This window comes from Cervus elaphus, chromosome 7 (genome assembly GCF_910594005.1).
Source record: "Cervus elaphus chromosome 7, mCerEla1.1, whole genome shotgun sequence".
Classification (NCBI taxonomy): Eukaryota; Metazoa; Chordata; class Mammalia; order Artiodactyla; family Cervidae; genus Cervus; species Cervus elaphus.
Genome location: NC_057821.1, coordinates 14,865,742 through 14,879,446, shown reverse-complemented (window position 1 = coordinate 14,879,446; position 13,705 = coordinate 14,865,742). Strand labels below are relative to the sequence as shown.

General features: G+C 49.6%; 1 protein-coding gene across 5 annotated transcripts in view; it reads right to left on the bottom strand.

Annotated features, from left to right (window-relative positions):
* DAAM2 (dishevelled associated activator of morphogenesis 2) overlaps positions 1-13,705 on the bottom strand; it is a 126,907-nt gene that overhangs the window by 66,790 nt on the left and 46,412 nt on the right. The window contains exon 1 of one of the 5 annotated variants that reach the window (XM_043907377.1): positions 3,937-4,295. The exons of the other annotated variants lie outside the window; for them this stretch is intronic. The gene's annotated coding sequence lies outside the window, so the exon portion shown is untranslated. Of the gene's footprint in view, positions 1-3,936; positions 4,296-13,705 lie in introns of those variants that run through there. 5 annotated transcript variants of the gene reach the window in all.

Sequence of the window (13,705 nt, the reverse complement as noted above, 5' to 3'; positions counted from 1 at the left end):
TGAGGACCCCTGCTCTAGAAGACCACTAGTGTCACAAGCTTCTCTACAGGTTCTAGGAAAGAACTCACAGCCCAGAGGTTCTGGGAAGATGAACAAGAAACTCTCTCCAGGTCTAAGTCTCAGCTGATCGCATCTGGTCTTCCAGGAGGCAGGGTGGTTTCTTGTAAAGAGTGTATGCTTTCATGTTAAGCCTGTGGCTAAGTTACTTAGGACCTGTGAGCCTCACTTTCCTATAGGCACATGGAGGACAAAGCCCCCCTCCCAGAGGTGAGCATCAAACAAAGAGCAGGCATCAAGCAGCGGGCACAGCTCTGAGCACATCGCAGGCCCTCCATCAGGGTTCCCTTCCTCTGTTCTGACCCCAGGCTCCTCCCAGGACTGGTTGCATTTCAGGGCTTCACCAAAGCATGAGAAAAGCTGAGGGGTCCCCAGATGCCTAGTGAAGCACAAGCCTGATTCTACCTGGATGCCTCTGAAGGTAGAGCTGAATTGAAGGCAGTCCCAGGCTTCTGGGTGGGTAAAAATAAGGCACCTTCAGCCAAGGTTGCAGTTCTGGAATTTGTTAGAGACAGACGACATAGCAGAGGGGATTGAGAAAGGTGGCCATGACTTGGAGATTCTAGGACAAGACATCAGGAGAGATGAGGGGCAGGCGTGGGGGAGATACCCAATCCTTGCTCACTGGACAAGTATAGGAGATACTCAGAAATGACCAGAAAACAGAGGGAAGGAAGATATGAATGCATGCTGGCATGTGAAAGGGGTTGACGCCGTGGTACAGAGGTGTGTGGAGGACGCCGTGGTACAGAGGTGATGCCATGGTACAGAGGTGACGCCATGGTACAGAGGTGTGTGGATGACACCATGGTACAGAGATGTGGTGGTGTTGTTTAGTCACTCAGTCATGTCCAACTCTCTGCGACCCCATGGACTGCTGCACGCCAGGCTTCCTTGTCTATCATCATCTCCCGGAGCTTGCCCAAACTCCTGTCCATTGATTCGGTGATGCCATCCAACCATCTCATCCTCTGTCATCCCCTTCTCCTCCTGTCTTCTATCTTTCCCAGAATCAGGGTCTTTTCTAAAGTCAGCTCTTTGCATCAGGTGGCCAAAGTATTAGAGCTTCAGCATCAGTCCTTCCAATGAATATCTAGGGTTGATTTCCTTTAGGATTGACTGGTTTGATCTCCTTGCATTCCAAGGGACTCTCAAGAGTCTTCTCCAACACCACAATTCAAAAGTATCAGTTCTACGGCACTCAGCATTCTTTAGGGTGCAACTCTGGGTGGTATATGTGCATGTGTTTATAGTGTTATGTAATTAAAAGACGTTTATTCCTTGAAAGGAAAGTTATGATCAACCTAGACAGCATATTAAAAAGCAGAGACATTACTTTGCCAACAAAGGTTCGTCTAGTCAAAGCTATGGTTTTTCCAGTGGTCATGTATGGATGTGAGAGTTGGACTATAAAGAAAGCTGAGCACCGAAGAATTGATGCTTTTGAACTGTGGTGTTGGAGAAGACTCTTGAGAGTCCCTTGGACTGCAAGGAGACCCAACCAGTCCATCCTAAAGGAGATCAGTCCTGGGTGTTCATTGGAAAGACTGATGTTGAAGCTGAAACTCCAATACTTTGGCCACCTGAAGCGAAGAGCTGACTCCTTTGAAAAGACCCTGATGCTGGGAGGGATTGGGGGCAGGAGGAGAAGGGGACGACAGAGGATGAGATGGCTGGATGGCATCACTGACTCAATGGACATGGGTTTGGGTAAACTCCAGGAGTTGGTGATGGACAGGAAGGCCTGGCGTGCTGCGATTCACGGGGTCACAAAGAGTCGGACACGACTGAGTGACTGAACTGAACTGAACTGATAGTGTTATGTGTGTGTTTATGTGTGTATATGGCATGGTACAGATGTATAGGTGATGTGTGTATGTATATGTGTGTTCATTCCCAGGAAATAAACACACACAATTCTACTGGCTTTCAAGTTTCTGCAGAGAGAAGACCCAGCTAGCTCCCTGATGAATATGAGCAGAGGAAACAGTAATATCATTGACAATCAGCCTCCATGCCAATTTAAAATCAGCCCACACTTGGTTTATGAGGAGCTGTCCAAATGTAACATTCAGGAAATGTTACTGTGGGGGAGATGCTGTCTTGTCTTCAGTTTCCTGTGAATCACATTACGGCCTGGGAACAGAGATCCACCAAAAGATGCTCATACCTGCCATGGGCCAGAAAACATAGTGTTCACATTCAGCATCTCACTGAATCTCAACACAACCCAGCAAGGTCAGTATTTCTGACTGATAAGGACACTGAGGTTTAAAACCAGGAGATGACACCCACACTCTCCTGTCATACACCATCTCATTCCAACCCAGTTTCAAGTCAGTTCTGTAATGTGTATGTACACATACATGTGTGTATTTCTCTGGGTGTATGTGTTTGCACAGAAGACATAATTGGGTTTTCGTTAGTGTATATTAACAAGGTGTACACATGCACCCCAGGGTTCCCCACAGCACTATTTACATGACATGGAAGCAACCTAGATGTCCATCAACAGATGAATGAATAAAGAAGTTGTGGTACATATATACAGTGGAATATCACACAGTCATAAAAAGGAACGAAACTGAGTTAGTTGCAGTGAGGTGGATGAACCTAGAGCCTATTATACAGAGTGAAGTAAGTCAGAAAGAGAAAACTAAATATTGCCTATTAACACATATCTATGGAGAAGGCAATGGCACCCCACTCCAGTACTCTTGCCTGGAAAATCCCATGGATGGAGGAGCCTGGTAGGCTGCAGTCCATGGGGTCGCGAAGAGTCGGACACGACTGAGCAACTTCACTTTCACTTTTCACTTTCATGCATTGGAGAAGGAAATGGCAACCCACTCCAGTGTTCTTGCCTGGAGAATCCCAGGGACGGCGGAGCCTGGTGGGCTGCCGTCTATGGGGTCGCGCAGAGTTGGACACGACTGAAGTGACTTAGCAGTGACACCTATCTATGGAATCTAGGAAAATGGTACTGATAAACCTAGCTTCAGGGAAGCAATGGAGCTGCAGATGCAGAGAACAGACTTGTGGACACAGTGGGGGAAGGAGAAGGTGGGGTAAACTGAGAAAGCATCACTGACATGAATATACCACCACGTGTGAAAGAGCTGGCTAGCGGGAAGCTGCTGAATAGCACCGGGAGCTCAACTGGTGCTCTGTGATAAACTAGAGGGGTGGGAGGCGCAGGAGGAAGCTGACTGATACAGTTACGACTGATTCTAGCTGTGGTACAGCAGAAACCAGCACAAGGATGTAAAGCAATTATCCTCCAATTTAAAAAAAAAAAAAAACATACAATGTGTATACTCCCTCCGCCTCTATTTGAAATTCCGGTGTTATAGTTTAGCCCTTCCCCCAATAAGCCTGAGATGGAAAAAAAAAAAAAAATTGCTGACAATAATGTGTCCTCAAACTATACCATGCTCCATAGTTTACAAGATAGACATTCAGCACACTTAGAAAAAAGGATGCTAACATTTACTAAGAGCGAGGCTGGGCTCAAACAGTCGCCTTTTTTATTTCACTTAGTTATCCCAGCAGCCTGCAAAGGTGATCTTAGGCATTTTTACACATAGGGAAATTAAAGCTTAAGAGAAGGTAAGCAACTTGCCCAAGTTAGCAGAGTTCATAAAACACGGGAACCTCAGTGTAATGGATTCCAAAACTCAGACACAGCCTTCCCACTGCACAGAGATGGCAGCATCATGGTAAACAGTTGTCGTTCCCCGCCCCCCGCCGCCCCCCAGCCATGGAAGCCTTCCCATCCCTTCCCCATCACCCACCCCAACTCCCAGGGAAGAACTGAGCACTGGCACAGAGAAGCCCTGTGCCCCGGCCGCAGGCAACAATCGGGCCCCATCATCTTACCGCCCACGCCGAGCCACAGAAAGATCCAGGCTACCCATCTTCAGGGCCAGCCTCTTGAGGATGAGCGCCAGGCACTCTCACAAGGGCCGCTGGCTTGGTTTAAGGCTCTGCCGCCGCCGTCCTGAAATCTTCAGTAATTTCTGAACAAGCAGCCTTGCCTCTCCATTTTGCACTAGGGCCCATGAATCTTGCAGCTGGTCCTGCCCATCTTCCAAGGAAGCCAGTTCGGGCAGCCTTTCCCAGGAAGAGCTGCCCAGACAGCCACTCCCTGCGTGTTTCCAAAAATGTTACCCACAGTCCCCGAATGGTCAGGACAGAAGTTACTTTAATCTGGGGTGGCTTCCTGGCCCTAACGGCCTTGATGGGGCAACGCAGGAACTGCTGGGTTGCTCCCCACCCTGCTCTCTCCTCCCCATCCCACCTCACCCCTCCGGCCGCATGCTCCTCCCGGTCACTCCTCCCTAAACACACCATTGCTCAAGGGATTAAAATTCCTGGAGGGCATGGACACTTCCGCTCTATCTCCAACTCCCCTGACCCGGGCTCTTTCTGCACACACAGCAGGAACTTGATGGGAGCGGAGGGATTAGATACACTGCAGTGTGTATTTCCTGAATTCTTGACCCCATCAGTTACAGGATCTATCATCAATGTGATGACTTTACTCAGACACAAAGATTGTGGGTCCTTCTGCAATTGGATAAATACTAAAAGCCAGAAAAATGTGTTCACTTTGAACTAGAGTTAAAAAAAAAAATTGGTTCTGCTTGCTCTACATTTGAGTTTGCAACATTTGTCCCCCAGCCCACGCCTACCTCTGCTTCCTCCTCCTCTCCCTTCCCTGTGCAGGTCCCACCTTCTCCAAGCAGCCTTCTTAACCATCCTCGGCTATCTGAATTCTTCCAAATAAACTCAGAGCCCTTGCTCTCTACCCTTTTTAAAGGATGCTGCATCATATACTACTCTGTGGCCCTTCCTGTTATTTGACGTCTTGAATTCATTTATCTTTTTTATGCCAATGAGCTTTTCCACCATCTATACTGAGTGCCCCAGGAACATGACACAATGCCATGTGTGCCATGAATGAAAGCCATCTGACGGCAGGGAGTGTGGGTAGGGAATAGAGAGAGGAGAAAGTTATTAACCCCAGAAATAAAATCTTCACAGCAAACCCAGTGAACTCAGGTCCTTCAACCATTTCTCTTCTTAAGAGTTCACTGGAGGTCAAAGGCATCCAGACCTTGGCCAGACACCATCAAGAGGTGTCTCAAGTGGCACTTAGCAAGAGGCAAAAGCGTGCGCCTTGACAGACCTGCGTGGCTAAATGAGGTCTTGGCATTCCCAGACGAAACGCTGGCCATTTTCATTCCTGTTTGTTTCTGCTGCCCTCGCTCCCTTCCAGCGAACCAAAGACATCTCGTATGTAAAAGGCGTAAGATATTTTTCCCCCCTGTGCTTCTAGAACGGGATACTTCCTCCAAGGGAAGTGAGAGCTTGGCTAGGAGACCTCAGGCTTTAGAAGCTGGGGTTTCCCCTTTGGAACCCAGACCATCCCTCCATAGCTTCAAGCCCAGTCTCTGCGTGGACTCCCCCATCCCTAAGTCACGTTCCTTTGACCCAGATACCCCTGTAAGCTGTGCCCGGATTCTCTCCACTGAAGGAACTTTATTCACCCGAGGGCCCCTCACGTGGCCCTCGCCTCCCTCCTCAGCGTCCACCTCGCCTGGAAACTGTACTTCTGCACATCAGCATCGCTTCTATCCAGCCTGTCTCCCCGCCCCCCACCAGAGGCTGTCTTCCCAGTTTCCTCTCCATGGTGTTTCAGAACAATGTGACTTCCAACCCAGCTTTCCCCACACTCCACTTTCTCTCGTCTCCGTCTCCTTGATTTCAAACAGCTAGTCCCCCTGCCTGGAGCACCCCTCCTGGACCCTCCCCCTCCTCCCGGCCACCCACCTGGCAGCCTGCGCCCTTGCCCACAGGTGTGGTGAGGCGCCCCTCCTTAGCATCCTGCGTTTCTCCCGTCAGACATCAGAGCTGCCGCTGCTGCTTCCTAAATAGTGTCATTCTCAATGGGCTGGGACATCCTTGAGTTCTGGACCAGCGTCGCACGGTCTCTTGGGAGCCCTGTACCCAGCAGAGCTGGTCCCGAAGCTGGTGTGCTGGGCCTCGGCCAAGGGTCACACCTCCGGTCTCTGTCCTTCTCCCTCACCCCTTCTCCCTCCCAGCAAACCTTCCATCTCATTTCAGACGCATTCAGCCAGTGGTCACTCCCGAAGCATCGTCTCCCCATCTCCAGCTCCTTATTTCCAACGACCCACAGGTCTGCTCTGAAATGCGGGCACCATTCCCACCAACTTGCTCTCAAACCGTCTTCACTCCTCCTGCCCGTAGCCCACTTCAGCCTTCCTCTGTGAGTGACGCCATGGTCCGAGGTTCAAACCACAGACTCATCCTTAACTTCCTCTGTCTTGAGAAGTGCCACATGCCAGGCCTTTACGCGCGTTATCTCATTTCTTGACCACATCAATCTCTGAGAAGTGGGTATCAGCCTCCTGAGTTTAGACTGGGAAACTCTTCATCCCCTTCCCTTCTGTTTCACATCTGAGGCCGAGAGAAGTCTGGTGACCTGCCCAAGGCCACAAGCATGTAACTGACTGAGCTGGGATGAGAGGCAGGTTCTGATGGGCTGTCCAAAAGACCACCAAGCACGTGTGCACACACACACACACACACACAAACGCATGATGTTCCCTCCTTTACGCTATAATTATCCAATCAATCTCCAAGCCCAGGCAATTTCCACTTGGAAATGCTTCCTTCATGGGCCCTTTGATCTCCCATGTGGACCCAACTCAGACACAGGGCAGGGGGGAGATGGGAGGCCATGGGTCCTGCCCGTCTGGCCAGCAGCGCTGACCTCACCTTGTGCTCACAGCTTGGAAGCATTTTTTCCAAGGCTCCATCCTTTCTTACCAGTTTGGCTGACCTCCAGCCCAGGCAGAGGCTGACCCCTTTTCCCTGGACCTGCACCTCACTCACTGCTCCTCTTGGCCTCAGGCCCAAAGTCGTCAACAGCCTCCCCACCTGGAGCACACACTGTTTCCAGGTCTCTTCCCTCAATTTAGCTCTTGGTTTTCCCACTCACCACAGAAGAACCCCAAGGACAGTGGATCCCATCCTAAGGGGCTTCTCAACAATGCAGATCCCAGGGCCCTGCTCTCAGAGTTTCTCAATCAGCAGATCTGGGTAAACCTAAATCTGCATTTTAACAAGTTCTTCAAGGGATTGGGATACAGGTGGTTTCATCGACCCTTCATCCCCTTCCCTTCTGTCACATCTGTAAAGAGATGTGATTCTTCTCTTTTTTTTTTCTTCCACAATTCACCCTACTGTCCAGAGTAGTGCTCAAATCCCCCAAGTTCTCATCCCTGGCTGCACAGTGGAATCACAGGGCATTCTGAAAATATTTATGCCTGAATCCCAACCAGAACCAATTAAAACAGAATCTCTGGGCTGGTGCTGGGGAGCCACTGGGGTGAGCAGCTCATCCTCCTTTGCTCAAGACTGTCTTAGTTTTAATCCTGAAAGTCCCACATCCCTGGGAAGTTCTGAGTCCCAGGAAAACAGGATCAGTCATTTACCCTACAGGGCTCTGGGTGGGAGTGGGGTGGGGCAAGGTGTAAATCTTTCCTGGTGATTCTAATTTGCAGCCAAGCTCGCCAAACACTGGACCTTATCTGCGCTCACCTGCCTTTTGCTTTCACTCAGCTCACCTAATCTCAAAATATGTCTCTAGGCCAGCAGCACCAGTGTCAACTGCGAACTTGTTTTAAAAAGGTAGAGCCAACTCTAAATAGAATACAGAGGGCTGTCCTGGTGGCTGGGTGCTAAAGCATCTGCCTGCCAAGCAGGAGACACAGGTTCAACCCTTGGGTCAGGAAGAGCCCCTGGAGAAGGAAATGGCCACCTACACGAGTACTCTTGCCTGGGAAATCCCATGGACAGAGGAGCCCAGTGGGCTACAGTCCATGGGGTTGTAAAGAGTCAGATACAACTAAAGCAACCAAACAACAATAACAACAACAGACAGCTACAGAGGGATCCTCTGATACCCTACCCAGAGCCACCGACATTCACTGACTTAAGTGAGGACCAAGGAGTTAACTGGTGGTGGTGGTTTGAGGCTGGGAGGTTTCAGTTCTCCCTGGAGAGGTGTAGTGGTGACCACAGTGGGCTGCGTTTTGATTCAAATGCACTGACCCTTTACTGACCACTAACTAAACTAGCTGGCGTGTTCATGACGTCTCATGAAATTCAACACTAACCCTGTCCAGCCTACGGTGTTGGGGTTTTGCAGGGTCCATCTATGAAACTTCCCTCTTCTGGCTCAAGTTCAGGGCCAGTTGAGAAAGAGATACACGGAACAAACAGATGGAGGTCACAGTATCAGCCACGCTCCTGATAAAGCTGTGGGAGTGTGCGGCTGTCTCTTTAGACAAATGAACTTCCTGATATTTCACCCATGAGTGAGGCCAGCTGACGTGTCCAGTCCTTGGCAGAGGAGGGTGACCATGGACCCTTCCATAGGAGGAGGTTTCCAACCTCACCACCCAGAGTTGGCCAGATGCGCCCACCCTGCAGACAGCAGAACCCAGAGAAGGGAGGAGTGTTGGCCAGCCCAGCTCATTACCTCCCAGAGTCACTGGTCAAAGATGCCTCGCCTCTTCCCCTGGGGAAGTGATGGGGAGGGAGAGGCCAAGGTTCTCCACCCCTGTGTCCATTAAAGCCTGGCTCCCTCCTCGGACCAAACCAGCATCTCTGCGGGTGGGATCAGGGCATGAGTGGCTTTAATATCTTATGTTTATAAAAGTTCTCTGGGTGATGCTAAGGTGCTGTGTTGAGTAACCACTCTTGGGGAGATCCTCTTCTGGAAATGAGAAGCCAGAGAGATGCTCCCCTCCAAGGGTGGGGGTTGCTCCTATTTCTCAACCAGGGAAACGAGGTCTGGGGAAACTTGGGCATCTAGCCCTCTGCCCGGAGCCAGTCACCAGAATCCTAAGGATGAGTAATAGCAGTGAATGAATCAGCTTTCTCCAAATCTTGGGTAGACCTGGAGGTTGATCAGCCAGGTTGGAGCCAGATCAGCTAAACCAGTGGTTCTGGAATCTCCTGGAGGGATTGTTAAATGCAGCTCAATGGGCATCAGTCCCAGAGTTTCTGATTCAGAGGGAGGGCTGGGCAGCTGTGAGAAGAGAAGGGCACAGGTTTCCCAGCTGGGGAGATTTTTGGCACCAGCATTAACGATGGCCTCGCCTGGGGTTCACGCAATCTCTCTGGGGCTTGGTTTCTTCAAACAGCCATCACAACGGAACAACGACCTCGTGTGTTTCTTGTGAGCTGAACCAGTACACATGGAGCACCTGGTGTGGCGCCTGGCACTTAGTAGGACGGAAGATAAGTTGTCGATGTTGATTATTATTTGTAGATGATGATGTTTTTCAGGGATGGCTTCTTTGAAAAGACTGGGAGGAGGTTTTGGGAGGCAAGCGAGAATACCAAGAGGCAGAACACCAAAGAGAGAAACAGCCAAGTCTGAAAGGATGCAGGAGGGGAGCCAGAAATGGAGCAGAAGCCGGTGCACGGAAGGGACAGGCAGACTGTGTGCAGAGGGTGGGGGTCCGCTGCAGACCTGGCTGGGAGAGAGGCTGGGAGTCAGAGCTGCCCAAAATAGAACTCCCTCCTCTCCAAGTCCTCAATGCTCTCCCCCTCCCCTCCCCATCTCTCTGGGCCACACTCCACATGCCTCTGTCCAGACTCATTTGTTAGAACTGACCCCCCCAACTGCACCCCCACCCCTGCCCTAGGGACTCAAGGAATTTTAGCAATGTGTTCAGTTCCAAGTGCTGGAGGAAAAGAAGCGCAGTAAAAAGGGAAAAACCCTCTCTCTAGGCTTGTGTCTTTGTATGGCTTCCCAGAGCCCCCCAAGGCTTCCACTCCCCTAAGAGATGGGCATCCAGAGTCAGCATCTGGTTAGAAGTATCCAAGCTAACAGGTACCAATGGCCTGCCTCCCCTCACCCAACCACAAAGTCCTCCCTGCCATCTCTGCCAACCCATGTCCTTCCCTCTTTCATAACTAGACTCAAAGCTCATCTCCCTGAAGCCTTCCCTAGATGAACTTCACTTGATTGTAAGAGCTTCTTCCTCCATGTATGCATCCATCCACCCATCCATTCACTCCACAAATGTTTACTCAGCATCTGCTCTTGTAACAGAGAACAAACCTGACTCCATATTGGATCTGTTTCTTTAGCTCTAACCCTTGTGCGCTGTTGCCGGAGCTTTGTCATGATGACTCTGTACATTTGTAAAAGAATGTTGCCTACAGCCTGAAATATACATAACAGCCCATTCTCAAGGCTCTGATGTTTAAAGGTATAATACTTTCCCATTTATATAGAGATAAAAAGTAGAACAGAAAACAATTATCAATAAATATCCAATTAATGTTGGATATTTATAGGAATACTGTGATCATACCTACATGGACCGCTGCAAGAACGAAGGATTACTGCACCAGATTTGCAACGACCAGACACACCCTCTGCTCTTGGGGTATAAAACAAGCCCGAATTCTAACTCAGGTAAGATGGCTCTTTGGGACACTAGTCCATCATCTTCTCAATCTTCTGGCTTTCTGAATAAAACCTCTATTCCTTACCCCCCAAAATCATCTCTTGATTTATTGACCTGTCGTACAGTGAGCTGGTGACCTGGTGTTTGGACCTGGTGACCCTCTGACTAGGCACGTGCCGGGTAGCCCGGACTCCAGTCCCTGCCCTCCTACAGCCTAAGGAAAAGAGCACTAGAGTGGGAGCTCACAGTTGAAAGGAGGTAGCAGTGTCCCTTTGACATGATCTTCAAGTTCACGGTCATGCTCTTCAATCCTCTTTTTTGGCATCAGAAAAGACCTCCCAGGCAGAGGTGAGACAGCATCCTCTTTGCTTACACACAAAAATCACACCAAAGAAAATACACCTGTATAATGTCCTTCATGGTTCCATGTTGCTTTCCATCCTGTGGACTTTAGAAACATGTCTGAGCCTCAGTGCATGTCATCTTCAGTAACTCACTCAGCCTCTGTATCTGGCACCTTAAGGACCATCTTAACCGACATCTATTAACCTGCTTGGATGTACCAGGCATGGGAGATAAGAGCTGAATAAGATACCTAATGATGACAGTCTAGTGGGAGAGCCAGGTATGCAAATAGCTAGTCTAGCACTATATGGGATGGACACAGGTAAGGCACTGTGATGTGAGTGGAGAGAGGCATCTGCTACAGTCTGGTTGTTGACCTGGAGGATACCAGGGAGGCTTCCTGGAGGAGGCAATGAAGAGAAGTACTCAGTCTTACTGAGCCTGTGCAGTGGCCTGGCTCCTGCCATTTCAGATCATCTTAACCACGTCTCACTGACTTCGCTCCCTTCCCTTCCTTGTCCCTGCATCTCAGAATGTCCCGGGTATTGGGACTTCTGGGAAAATGAATCCATGTGCATGTGGTCAAAGGGAAAAAATGTTACAATACCAATAACTTCATTATGTCATAAAAGCTAAATATATAAAGCAAAAGGTTATTTCCCCTGGCTATTTTTAGGTGGTGCTCAGATACCCGCCTCGGCCTATTCAACGCCAGTGCAACCAGGGGCCAGAGCTGAATTTTCAAATGTTGCACCGCGGTCTTCAGAGCCGGAAAACAGGCAGATGGAAAAGGGCAGGGCTTCAGCTGACTTGTGAGCTGAGTCAGGGCTGTACCAGGCTCTGCACAAAGCAGCTACAGCTGTGAGTCAAAGGCCTCTTTGGCTAGGGAAGCTGAGTGAGAAGGAGGCTGTCACATCACACTTTTTTGTCAAGCAAAGTCATCATCCCAACAGGTAGTGAAAATCATTGCTCCCAATGTAGGGGGCACAGGTTTGATCCCTGGTCGGGGAACTAAGATCCCACACCCGACAGAACACAGCAAAAAAAAAAAAAAAAGAAAAGAAAAAACAAGAAGGATGAAAGTTTTTACATCCCTAGGAATAGGAAAGAATCTGAAGACAGCCTTTGCTAACATGGAGTGAGATTTTCTATGACATGAGAGGTTTGCCCTGATATTCACCCCTAGCTGAGTCAACTTGAAGCCAATCCCCCTTTCTCTGGGGAGGATTATATGTTATTCAAGGGGCAACATTTTATTTTTACTGAGGGCTAAGGAACTTCGACCGCAAGACTCCTTTCTGAGAAGCAAAGGCCCTAGGAATAGAATGGAGCCGAGAATCCAGAATTTGAATTTCTAAACTTGGCTCTGCCAGTAACCCACTCTAAGACCTTGGGAAAGCTTGCTTCCTCCAAAGCCTCACTTTCTTTATCAGGACAGGACACACCCCACAGGGTTGTCATGAGGAGTAACTGACAAATTCAGGAATAATATTGCAGGTCTGTATAACAGAGTATTTTAAGAGGAAAATATTTCCCAATATATTTTGCCTCTGGGAAATCCAGATGTTTAATTTTTTTTTCCCTTTTCTCCTGTACCCTTCTGATTGTTGCTGTGGGTTTGTTGATTTTGGGCCGCCTCATGTAGCAGTGCAGGGTCCCTAAACCAGGGATCGAACCTGTGCCCCCTGCATTGGGAGCCAGGAGTCTTAATCACTGGATCACCAGGGAAGTCCCTCCTATATCCTTCTATTAATATGAGAGCTAAGCCACAGCCTTTTCTCTGGTCAGAGAAGATTTATAAAACCCCCCCACCCCGCCCCAACAAAAAGGCCAGCTGAGCAGGGAAGGGTCACTGAGAGGCAATGTTGTTTACTCTGGACAGGAGGAGGCAATAGAGAAGCTTTCTAGGAGTAGGAGGAGGAGGAAGTAAATGACCAGGATTTCACTTCCATACCTGAGGGACCGCACGCCTGGGGAAACACCATGCCCCTTGGAGAAGCCCCACCTTCCACTGGGCTCAGAGCAACAGGGCTCTGCCAGGGGTAGGTTGGGAAGGACCAGGGGCTGTCCTCGGACCCGCACAAGAATGGGCCTTCACACCCACAACAGCTGGACACTCGAGCCCTCCAGGGGAAGGTGGGTGTCTGGGAGAGTGGGGGACCCAAAGAAGCCGTGGCTTCAGCAACAGGTGCCAGGGAACCCTTCAAAAGCCCCAGGGACAAGAGCAGACCTGGCCCCTTCAGTGGATTTCAGTACATCGACTACAAACTGGCACTCGCCAAGAACAGTTGCCAGCAACTGAACAACAACACGGGCATCTGCCATGTGCCGCCTCAGAGACTGACCCCTGTGCCGCTGCAGCTGTTGACCTTCAGCACCCCCGGACAGAGTTCAGGGTGCAGTGAGGCACTCTGGGCTCCATGGAAGCTGGTGCAACAGTTGTTTAGATAGGCAGATATCTTCAGGAACTGATTGCATGATCCCAATCTTTGCATCTTTTCGTAACTAGAAAAGCACGAAATCCCTTCATGGTAACATCAGCTCCTCATGACTAGCAGAAAACCTTCTGTAAAGTGAGCACTTGACTGTACTGAACTCCCCCTTCACCAAAATCTTATATGTTGACCTTCCCCCCTGCCTCTTTGGAGTGGTCTCTCGGAGCACTCGGAGGTGCTGTTTCCTGGGCTGCAGTCCTCATTTTGCCCCAAATAAAACTGAATTCATAACTCCCGAGCTGTGCATCTTTTTTTGAGTTGACAAGCACCAGGACCCTAGACGCAGAGGGA